Source organism: Heptranchias perlo, chromosome 24, assembly GCF_035084215.1.
Source record: "Heptranchias perlo isolate sHepPer1 chromosome 24, sHepPer1.hap1, whole genome shotgun sequence".
Taxonomy (NCBI): Eukaryota; Metazoa; Chordata; class Chondrichthyes; order Hexanchiformes; family Hexanchidae; genus Heptranchias; species Heptranchias perlo.
Genome location: NC_090348.1, coordinates 30,461,068 through 30,473,338, shown reverse-complemented (window position 1 = coordinate 30,473,338; position 12,271 = coordinate 30,461,068). Strand labels below are relative to the sequence as shown.

Genomic DNA, 12,271 nt, shown 5'->3' with positions numbered 1-12,271 from the left:
ACCAACCTGCTTGCAGCATTTGTAAAAATTGAGATTTTTGGATCCTCGGAAAATTCAGTGTAATGGAAATTACAAGTCTTGTTATCAAATCATAAGTGTCAGAAGACGTGCAAAATCATACTATCAGCATGACACACATTTTACTTTCATGAGACTTGTTCTTTCCAATAGGCAAATTGGATCCTCGTTTCGGAAAAGGCAAATGGCATGTTGGCCTTTATTACAAGAGGATTTGCGTACAGGAGTAACGATGTCTTATTGCAATTATATAGGGCCTTGGTGAGACCGCACCTGGAGTATTGTGTACAATTTTGGTCTCCTTACCTAAAAAAGGATTTACGTGCTGTAGAGTGAGTGCAATGAAGGTTCACCAGACTGATTCCTGGGATGGCGAGATTGTCGTATGAGGAGAGATTGAGTAGACTAGGCCTGTATTCTCTAGAGTTTAGAAGAATGAGAGGTGATCTCATTGAAATATACAAAATTCTTACAGGGCTTGACAGGATAGATGCAAGGAGGATGTTTCCCTTGGCTGGGGATTCTAGAACCAAGGGTCACAGTCTCAGAATAAGGGGTAGGCTATTTAGGACTGAGATGAGGAGAAATTTCTTCACTCAGAGGGTGGTGAATCTTTTTGGAATTCTCTACCCCAGAGGGCTGTGGAGGCTCAGTCATTGATTACATTCAAAACAGAGATCGATAGATTTCTAGATATTAAAGTCATCAATGGATATGAGGATGGTGCAGAAAAATGGCATTGAGGTAGAAGATCAGCCATGATCTTTTTGAATGGCGGAGCTGGCTCGAGGGGCCGTACGGCCTACTCCTGCTCCTATTTCTTATGTTCTTATGGAAACAACATCTCTCTGTTTATATCCTCAGTATATTAAAGAATTCCTCTTTAGTTACAGTCATGTTAACCAGGACACTTTTTCAAGCTTCTGTTTCACTGCAGGTCCAATAAGGTTCCATAGACAGAGTGTACAACCAGCCAGAGATTATTTCTACATGGGTATTTTGACCCACAGCATATCTTACAAAATACAGCCAGTTATTAGACAAGTGTTTTTAACATCCCCATTTATGATTCATAAACCTCTGTGCTCCAAATTCAGTACCTACAAATGTAAAAGCCACACAAATAGTAAACAGAGTGTTATATTAGGGCAATCCATTTTCTCTCTTTAACATGCATTTCTGTACTGTGATCCTTAGGATTGTTATGTTTCATCATGCACAATTTGACCAAATTAAATGTTTTCGCCAAAGCCTCCTGTCAGTGTCTGGGGGTAAGGTAGTGTAGTGATTATGTTATTGGATTAGTAATCCAGAGGGCTGGACTAATCCAGAGAATCGAGTTCAAATTACACCAAGGCAGTTTGAAAATTTGAATTCACTTTTTAAAAAAAAAATCTGGAAATATTAAAAAAAAGCTGGTATCAGTAAAAGTGTAAAATTCAACTGGTTCACTAATGCCCTTCCTTTAGGGAAGGAAGCCTGCCGACCTTACCTGGTCTGGCCTATATGTGACTTCAGTCTCACACCAACGTGGTTGATTCTTAACTGCCCTCTGAAGTGGCCTTGCAAGCCACTCAGTTGTATCAAACTGCTGCAAACTACAGCGGTTCAAGAAGACGGGCCATTACCACGTTATTGGAGCAACTAGGGATGGGCAATAAATGCAGGCCTTGCCAGTGAAGCCCACATTCCACAAATTATTTTTTAATAATCAGTTAACCAGTTTGCTAATAAAAATATTCCTGCTAAAATTTCCCGTCAATCAGTGCACCACCTGTCCAATGAATCCACCTCCTTCAATCCACATTCTAGTGGTCTAACAAACTACAGTGACGGAGGATAGCCCAGTCCATAGAAGCAAAAGTAAAAACAAAGCATTTACTGACCCAACCAAAAAGTGCAAAATTATGATAGAAGAGTTCAAGCTTCCTGCATCCACAAGTTACATGATTACTTAAAAACAAATCATGGAGAAGTGGCAACCAAGAAGTGACACTAGTGAAAAATAAAATAAGGATAAGGCTCAAGAGGTAACTGAAAGTTGGCAAAGAAAAGGAATGGATATGAATTGGTCAGGTGTCAAAAGTTAAAGTCAAGCTACTTGTTGGAAAAATGAGCATTCCATTTGAATCTTCAAATAGCTGGTTATGTTGCATAGCACTGCATATAAAGAAGCTCACCTAGCTCAAGACAGATGCTGAAATGGTTTCTTGGTCAACGAATATTCTGCCTTCCTTCCATGATGCAAATGCACCCGAAGGCATATGCAACTGTGATGGCACTTACGTTTTTTTAAAAAATAAATCAGCTGGCACTCTTCCCTCTAGAGATAACACTGCAGGTACAGGGAAAATAAATAGAAACACATTTCTGTCCTGCTTTGCGCCAGTATGGCAGCTACAGACAAAACAAAGTTGCTGATTATTGGCAAGGGCAAGGAACCACATTGTTTTCATGTTGATCTTAATTCAAATCAAAGCAAATTTCATTGCTTGGACAACTTTAACCATATTTTACGATTGGTTGCCGCAGATCGTTGTGTCCGCAGGTGTTAGAAGTTGCAGTCGTTATGGACAATTGCTCAGCATAGTCACGCATTACCTTGACAAATGCCAAACTAACTTTTCTATCTCCTACGTGTCATTGATACAGCTAATCGATCCAGGATTAATTAAAACCTTGAAACAGCATAACGAGAGTAGAATGGTAGATCAAATTTTGCTTGCTATTGATGATGGAAGTGACTGCATAGGATTACAACTGGCTAAACAGATTATTCAGTTTACATGCTGATTCCTGCCTGGGGTGCACTGAAATCTGCAACTATAAAGACATGTTTTTCAAACGCTGACTTTTTAACCTGTTCCTGACAAAGTGCTGGAGTAATGAAATTCAGAATTGCCTGTGAGAATGACAGTTGAAGTATTTGACGAACTGACATTGACAACACAGCAGAGTGCAGTGGATCTGTGACTGATGTTTCAATCTGCAATTGCTGGTAGGAATGATACTAAAGTGGAAGGGAATGATTAGGATGAAGACTGCCAACACTACCAACAAGAACAACACTGGGGCAAGTCTACAACCACCTTGAAGAAATTCCCCAGTTTATTGATAAAAGATTTTGGGGGTCTTTTAACATTCTGCACATTGAACAACTGCATCCACTAGCTGTCTGTCAGAATCTGAGACAAACCAAAATAACAGGCTTTATTGGTACAATTAGTTAAAGTACAAGTAATGAACTTTTACTGGTTTTGCTGAATTATTTTACAGTGTTCAAACTGTGTTAAAATGTATTAAGGCTTACTATGAAGTTAGTTTCCTTTAAAGTACTTGGAGATATTTCTGTAACTTTCCCACATTTTTCGATTTTGTCAAATGCTCTGCCATTTTTATCCAAATCTTGCATGCGACATACTTCAGGTGTGGTAAATCGCCCATGTGGTGTCCACAGCTTGCCAGTCGGATTCAAACCCGGTCCGGGCCTCAAAATCACACCGGCCTCTTTGCCGCCTGAACAGTGGTTGGCCGGTCAGCACGTTCCGCTGGTCAGCCACCCAAAAATCTAAATCTACCCCACGATCTCCTTCAAAAGCAATTTTGTCAGCACCTCCAAATACCTCAGCCCTTAAACAAAACATGCGGAAGAAGCTGAGATGATTGTCGGAGGAGCATCAAAGAAATGTTGGATTAGACAAATAGATTGCTTGGGTGCTTAGACCAGTGATGACAGTTTCCATAACACATAATAACAGACCACCAGTTCAGACAAAGCAAATATTGAGTGGAATTCCCATTATGGAGACAGGGCAAGGGACCAAAGCAGATATGGTTACGGGCACTCCTAAGTATCTATGTCAGCATTTCAAGTTTTCTTAATTCTCCTTCAATAGCTGATACAAATATATTTAAAATATTTTAACTGCATTATCAGTATCTGAACTGTAGGAGTTATTTAACAGTTTACCCACGTCTCCTATCCATTAACAAGCCCCATATATCTATTGTCCCTGTCCTCAACAACTTCCATAGTGTTATCGTGCTTCAACTTCATGATTCTTGTTTTTCTTTTCATATCCTTCCATGATCTTGCTCCATCCAACTTCTGAAATCTTCACCAGCCTGACATTCCACACCACACCTGCTATGCTTCCAACACTGTGTGCCACTGTGCCCCTCTGTTTCACCATTACTGGTCAAATCTTAGCTACTGTGCCCCTGCATTCTGGAATTCACTTTCTAAACACTTCCACCGTACCACTTTTCTCCCCACCTTGAAGAACTACTGCAAGCTCTGCCTCTTCAACCACACCTTTTGGAGACTGTAATCTTCTACCATTTCCTGTTTGGTGTCCTCCAATCCCTGTAACGCAGTTTAGGATGTTTATTATGTGAACGGCATCAGGTAAGTTTTAATTAGCATTATATGTTACAACATTTTTCATACAATTTGCAAGTTGACAATAGCTTGAGGACACATCTTTAGTCAAAGCAAGTCTGGGTCAAGATTAATGTCATTTCAGAGATAAGAACAAGCCAGAAAAGAGCACAGCTGAATAAGCACATTTCTTGCCAGTTCTCTGGAGAGTTAGGAAAGATGTTTGTCATAATCAGAGGTTTTCTCACTATTCTCAACCGTTGGTTGATGCCAGCTTCTGGTTTCAAAATTTGCAAGAACTGTTATGGATCCATCCCACTGACTAATGACGTGCCACTTGTTTATGCTGTCTTCTGTTGATGCACAGTTTTCAAACATTTTTTGCAAAAGGATTTGAGATCTATAAAATACTCATCAAACACAAGTAGCAAACTTCAGAGCCCGTTAAAGTTACTACTCAGTGCACATTGATATTTTTATCTCCATTCTCTTTCCCACACCATGCCCGTCATTATTCCAGAAAGGTAATGTTCATACTTTCCACCTAATTCACTTCTGCGCAGAGCACTATGAAATTTAAGAGCTTTTTTCCTCTCTGTTTAGTGCGTCAGCTCCATTTTGTCCCTCTCCTATTGGTAAGACCAATCATTTGCCAGAATCCATATCTGACCCTTCACTGGTGTAGCACAATAGTAACGAACACCCTACATAATGTGGCAGCAAGGTGTATCTGTGTTTTCTCGAAATTACTGTTTTTAACCAACTTTAGGATCTCACACACACAAAAAATTAAATCTTTGCTTTAGTTTTTAAATTTATATTTTTTTATTTGCATGCTCCCAGATTTATCACCAAGAAGCAGATAATTTCCCCACCATCCATCAATTCCCTTCCGCTTTTTCCACTCCTCCCTAAATCATTTACTCTTGCAGAGGTACGGTTCCACAGGTACCAGCAGTCTGCCAGTAACTTGTCTGTGTGAGAGCCTAGACAGTGAGTGTCAGCAGGCTGTTTGACTTTGTAGGGCATCACTGCAGAGCCGGATCCTGTTTTTTTTCCAATGCCCTTGTGTCCAAAACAGGTTGGATCTGGTGCATGTGCTCCTTTAACCTGCCCTGTGAAGTTTCCGTTAGTTTCTTCTTTTTGCACTTGTGTGCAGCACTTCCACTTGTGGCCAACTGTAGTTCCTTGGACCTGAGCATTGGAAAATGCTTTTGTGCATGGGTTGGGTTGGAGGAGAGGGGGCTGGGGGGAAACTTTCATTGTGTAATCCTATTTGTCCCAATCATAAATTGTAGCACATTGATCGAGTCCTATGCACAAAAAGATTGGATACCTTTGCACTAGGCCATTAGGGGAGTCAAGCTATAGACAATTATAGAGACCACATCTGGAGTACTGTGTGCAGTTTTGGTCTCCTTACCTAAGGAAGGATATACTTGCCTTAGAGGGGGTGCAACGAAGGTTCACTAGATTGATTCCTGAGATGAGAGTTCTCCTCCTATGAGGAGAGATTGAGTAGAATGGGCGTATATTCAGTGGAGTTTAGAAGAATGAGAGATGATCTCAATGAAGCGTATAAAATTCTTAGCGGGCTTGATGGGATAGATGCTGAGAGGCTGTTTCCCCTGGCTGGAGAGTGTAGAACTAGGGGTCATAGTCTCAAGATAGGGGGGTGGCCATTTAGGACAGAGATGAGGAGAAATTTCTTCACTTCGAGGGTTGTGAATCTTTGGAATTCTCTATCTCAGAGGACTGTAGATGCTTATTCGTTGAGTATATTCAAGACTGAGATTGATAGATTTTTGGACCCTAAGGGAATCAAGGGATATGGGCATCGGGCAGGAAAGTGGAGTTGAGGTCGAAGATCAGCCATGATCTGATTGAATGGCGGAGCAGGCTGTAGGGGCCGTATGGCCTACTCCTGTTCCCATTTCTTATGTTATTATTAGAATTGAATACTAATGATTCAATGCAAATGTAAAGATTTTGAGCCTAGAATTCTGAGATATTTGTGCGGCAAAGGTAGTGTAATTCTAGCATAGGGGTCTGGAATTGTGACGTAAATCAGACATGTCAGAGTTAAATCCGTTCTAAAATCTACACTACATTCCAGTAGAATTGGCTGGTAGCTAGTAGGCAGGTCTGCCCTCCAAGTGGTCATGTATGCAAATGAGGGGAAAAGCTGTTGTCACAGAAGTTCTGCCATTTATGCCAGAATTGCACTTGACTTAAACTTGTAAAAAAGAGGAATAAATTACCTGGATGACTTGTCAAACCAGGAAGTGTTTGAGTTCACAGACTTCGAACGTCCACAACTTTGTCTGAGACATTAGATTTCACTGAAATTATAAGAATTTTTTTTCCCATCTGTACAAATAAAGGATTCCACAAGCTCTATTTCAGCAGTTTCAGGCAAGGAAATCTTTGGCTTCCCACCCTTCTTTCATGAAGTTTTTATCATGGGTATTCCCATAACATGTCCTGAGAATGGAGGACGAGGAGGAAATGAGAAACACGCAGAATATGGCTACATCAAAAGAGAAAACAACCAACTAGGTGTTAACCCTTCCATTGGAGTCTACAGACCATGCTTTTCCCTCGATGATATCTTGGAAGAGGTCTGCTTAAGGAGGCACAGAAGGAACTCTGCCATTGTAAACGGACCTTGAAACGTCCTCTGAAACACAAGAAGCAAACAAACGTACTTCAGAAAATTGGATTTGATATCACAATGCACAAATATATTTACAGCAAGTGCTTTTCGCCACTATGCCTACCCCTGGTGCCTCTCTTGCTGTTCTTAAATCCATCCTGGTGCTACACCGAGGTGATACCTTAGGGCCAGCGATGCCAGTGTGCTTGGTTGCCCTATGGTATTGTGAGTCTCCTGGGACCATGATGGCGCTTATCTCAGGGCTTCTGAGTCCCGGGGGCGGGGGCTCTTCAGGGTAGGTTGGCAGTGCAGGTGTGTAGGCAGCCTGCTGTATCATGATGCAGTCGTGAGCAGGCATTTGAGGGGCTGGTGGGAAAGGTCACAGCTCTCGCCATGAAGGAGGATTCTAGACATACCAGTTGTGTTGAATCCTGGATCTGCTTACCCACTAATCGTCAGGAAGGCAGAACTCACAATGTCAGTTAGATCTTGTGTCTGAAGCTCTTGGAAGCAATGTTCCATCATTCTCTTCAAACGGCTCCCCAAGACCTGAAGGCCAGTGTTCACAGTATTTATGTTGGGTGCACTGACTCGTCTTGGGACCTAGCCCAGGGAGGGACCACTGCAGATGGTGCTGCTGCACCAGGTCTCTTCCTCTCCTCCAGGTATCTCCCCCCGATCCAGGCATTCAGGACCCATTTTGGGGCCTAACTCTTGCTGCATATTTATTAGCAGCTCCCATAATTTGCAGCAGGTGGAAGTCCTGCCCTGCCTCGGTTCCAGGGGCACAACGGTGCCGTCAAAATTTCAGGCCTGTTTTTTGTATGTCGATGAACACTTCACGAGTGGCTTACTTTCAAAGTTTGTTGACAGCAAAAATTTTAAAGCAGAGCCTACAGTGGACTTTTAAGGATAGCTGAATCTGTATGATAGGTGTTTTCCAGTACAGTATTATATATAGATGTCTTCATTGAACCTGTTTATAAATCATACTTCATTGGAATAACCTATTTGGCTGCTTCCCAAGCAGAATGTTATTTGTACTGTAAAATGTGAGTTTTATATTATGGATTCTGCGACAAATGATATGTGTGATGACAAAAGATACATAGCATGGTTTTTGTTCACATACTTGGAGTAAGATCAGACGGGTCATAAAATTACCAAATAAGTCTAGTCGATTTTATGTGCCTTCTGCAAAAATCTGGAAGTGCTGCAATCTCTCACTCAGCTTACACTGCTGAAAACCTGACAATGGTGAGAACTGACTGGTTGTCAAGTAAAGGAAAATGAGCTACTTAAAAATTCAGTTGATTGTTTTTCTGGTTCATTTCAGATAGAATGGTAGGTTAAATGGCCAGTGTGCAGTTTTGTTATAGTAACTTGTTCATGTACAGTAATTTTATTGTTGAGTACACATTAGCCTGGTGAAATCTGTTCAAGTGTGACTCCATAAGGTCATTGTGTTTTTTTAATTACTATGTATTTTGCTCGCCAGCTTGTTTTGTTCAATTACTAGTAAATAGAAAGGCCTGAAAATACATGGTAGAATATTAAACAGAGTCATCTTGTGGCTATGTAGCATGCTACCACTTTCAACTGCATACCACCGTCAAAAATAGTTGTGTAGTTTCAAAGTGGAGGTGTGCTACATCGCCACAAGATGATAATTTCTTTCTGCGCTCTTCTAGCACTTGTCCTCGGTATTTGCATAGCACATTTGATGGCTTGACTAATAAACCATTGCCCCAATAGATATGGAATTGATTTAGGAAGGCTCAGGATAAACTAAATCCGAGAGCCATGAATTTGCTAATTCCAGTCAAGATTTATTATTTTATAATAGCTAAGGCTATTTCAAAAAATGGGAAACATTTTCACTTCTTTAAAACTTTCAATAGAGAACTTGATTTTGTAGTTATCCACAAAAGACTAAAGTCTATTAATACCTATTAACGTGCAATGAGTACTGACTTAGTTAGCTGAGAAGTTTAAATGCTCAGTTGAGAAAAACTTTAGACTTTATTACATACAATGTTGTAATGGAGCTACTCATCCCAACTGACCAGAATATTTGGAAGATCATTGGACAGATGAAGTGTAATGTGTAGTAATTGCTGTCTGTTTGAGTGAAAGAGCGCACAAGATCGACATTCTAGTAGAATTATATGGACACGCAATTCACATCAAGAGTCCATATTGCTTCCTCAAAACTAAAGGAGTCCGGGATACCAGATAGCTTTAATATTAAACCAAAAACATTTACTTTTGTCAATGTTTTCTCCCTCTGAGTAACTAATGTACCGTATAAAATGGAAGACATTTAGTTCATCTTACCAGAAATTGGTTTCAGTATTGCAATGTTAAAGATCTAATAATGCAACCTGGCATCTAATGCAGTGTTTCCAGTGTACGTTCCGGGAAAAAATAAGAATTGTGGGTTTTGTGATACAAGTCTAGATTTTTTTTTAAGAAAGGGCTAAAGCACTTTCTATTTTCTCTAAAATCATCATGCTTTCTGCCACTTTTGTTTTAACATGTTGAGATAGAGCAATTGGACAGCACACTCCCTCCATTTCAGAGACCAAAGCACTTAGGAATTCGACGTAGAGTGGCATGCAACATCTCTGTAATGTAGAAATGCAATCTGGAGGTGATAAGAATGCTTAGAATGTTGTGCTATTTCAGAACTGCACACACCTCTAATTCTCTTTTATAATCATGCATGTGGCCAAAGAAGGAGCATTATTTGGACACATACCTTGTACACCACAAGCTTAAATGGCACTGGGAATTTGCTGTTGTTGAAGAAACATAATTTTCAGCATGTTCCGAAGCACTGTGTGCAGACTGAAATTAAGTTGGCATCTACCAGGACCCCCATGTATTCATGTATCAATATGAATGAGCAATTGATTCAGACACCTTATGTTTTCCAATCAGTGCCTTCCAGAGCACCGCTTGAGTTGTGCAAAACCGTAATACTGCAGCCAACAACACGTCCCACTGGTTAGCCCAACCACCCTTCTGGGTGTGGAGCCGTGGCAGCCTCCCCGCCTTCACCCTGCTGGGCACAAATGAAAGATGTCATTCCAACTTACCAGCTGTGAATATCACCAGCATGTCTTAACACACCCCCATTGTCTTGAACCAGCATGATGTGCACGAAACACCTTTCTGGACAAACATTTCATCTGCACCTAATCTGCATTCCTAGTATCTTTTGCCTTGGGTGGATTGAATCCTTTGTATCTTAATATAAATCAAGACTGCTGGCTTATTCTTCAAAACTGTAAGTGGCAGCAGTGAAGCTATAGACTAGGTGTCAGGAATTTCATTTTAGGTGGGGAGCAGGTAAGCTGCTTGGGGTGGGTTGACCTGGGGAAAATGTAAGAGTCTGGGAGATCAAAGTGGGCCTCCATGGTACTTGCAAAAACTGAGCAAAAAGCTATGTGGAAATTGTCTTGAGGGCATGGAGAAGTTGTGCAAGGGGGCGAAAATGTACATTGAAAATATAGTTAAACTAAACAACTAACTTGTTACAGTGGAAGACAATTATGGTGGTAATTCAGTGCTGAGAAAAGAAAAGAAAAATCCCCTATAGCACCCGGTGACTGGTGTGGAATTGTAGGCAGACTTAGATATCCAAAGACTCAGATTGTGAATTATAATTGAGAAGATGGACCCAGTCACTGAAGTTTTTTTTTAAAAGTATTCATGGGATGTGGGCGTCGCTGGTAAGGCCAGCATTTATTGCCCATATCTAATTGCCCTTGAGAAGGTGGTGGTGAGCTGCCTTCTTGAACCGCTGCAGTCGGTGTAGTGAAAGGTTCTCCTGTTAGGTAGGGAGTTTCAGGATTTTGACCCAGCGATGAAGGAACGGCGGTAACAATGTCAGGAGGGTGTGTGACTTAAAGGGGAATGTGCAGGTGGTGGTGTTCCCATCTGCCTGCTGCCCTTTTCCTTCTAGGTGGCAGAGGTCGTGGGTTAGGGAGGTGCTGTCGAAGTTGGCAAGTTGCTGCAGTGCATCTTGTAGATGGTACACACTGTAGCCACGGTGCGTGGTGGTGGAGGGAGCAAATGTTTAAGGTGGTGGATGGGGTGCCAATCAAGCGGGCTGCTTTGTCCTGGATGGTGTCAAGCATCTTGAGTGTTGTTGGAGCTGCGCTCATCCAGGCAAGTGGAGAGTATTCCATCACACTCCTGACTCATGCATTGTAGATGGTGGAAAGGCTTTGGGGAGTCAGGAAGTGAGTCACTCGTCATAGAATACCCAGCTTCTGACCTGCTCTTGTAGCCACAGTATCTATGTGGCTGGTGCAGTTAAGTTTCTGGTCAATGGTGACCCCCAGGATGTTGATGGTGGGGGGTTCAGCAATAGTAATGCCGTTGAAGGTCAAGGGGAGGTGGCTAGACTCTCTCTTGTTGGAGATGGTCATTGTCTGGCGCGAATGTTACTTGTCTCTTATCAGCCCAAGCCTGGATGTTGTCCAGGTCTTGCTGCATGCGGGCACGGACTGCTTCATTATCTGAGGGGTTGCGAATGGAACTGAACACCGTACAGTCATCAGCGATCATCCCCAATTCTGACCTTATGATGGAGGGAAGGTCATTGATAGAGCAGCAGAAGATGGTTGGGCCTAGGACACTGCCCTGAGGAACTCCTGCAGCAGTGTCCTGGGGCTGAGATGATTGGCCTCCAACAACTACTACCATCTTCCTTTGTACTAGGTATGACTCCAGCCACTGGAGAATTTTCCCCCTGATTCCCATTGACTTCTATTTTACTAGGGCTCCTTGATGCCACACTCGGTCAAATGCTGCCTTGATGTCAAGGGTAGCCACTCTCACCTCACCTCTGGAATTCAGTTCTTTTGGACCATGTTTGGTCCAAGGCTGTAATGAGGTCGGGAGCTGAGTGGTCCTGGCGGAACCCAAACTGAGCATCGGTGAGTAAGTGCTGCTTGATAGCATTGTCGACGACACCTTCCATCACTTTGCTGATGATTGAGAGTAGACTGATGGGGTGGTAATTGGCTGGATTGGATTTGTCCTTCTTTTAGTGGTCGAGACATGCCTGGGCAATTTTCCACTTTGTTGGGTAGGTGCCAGTATTGTAGCTGTACTGGAACAGCTTGGCTAGAGGCGCGGATAGTTCTGGAGCACTACAACCGGGATGTTGTCAGGGCCCATAGCATTTGCTGTATCCAGTGCAT

The 12,271-nt window shown here is 42.0% G+C and overlaps 1 protein-coding gene across 2 annotated transcripts in view; it reads left to right on the top strand.

Annotated features, from left to right (window-relative positions):
- Positions 1 to 12,271, top strand: part of orc5 (origin recognition complex, subunit 5) — a 110,132-nt gene that overhangs the window by 58,388 nt on the left and 39,473 nt on the right. The window lies entirely within an intron of this gene.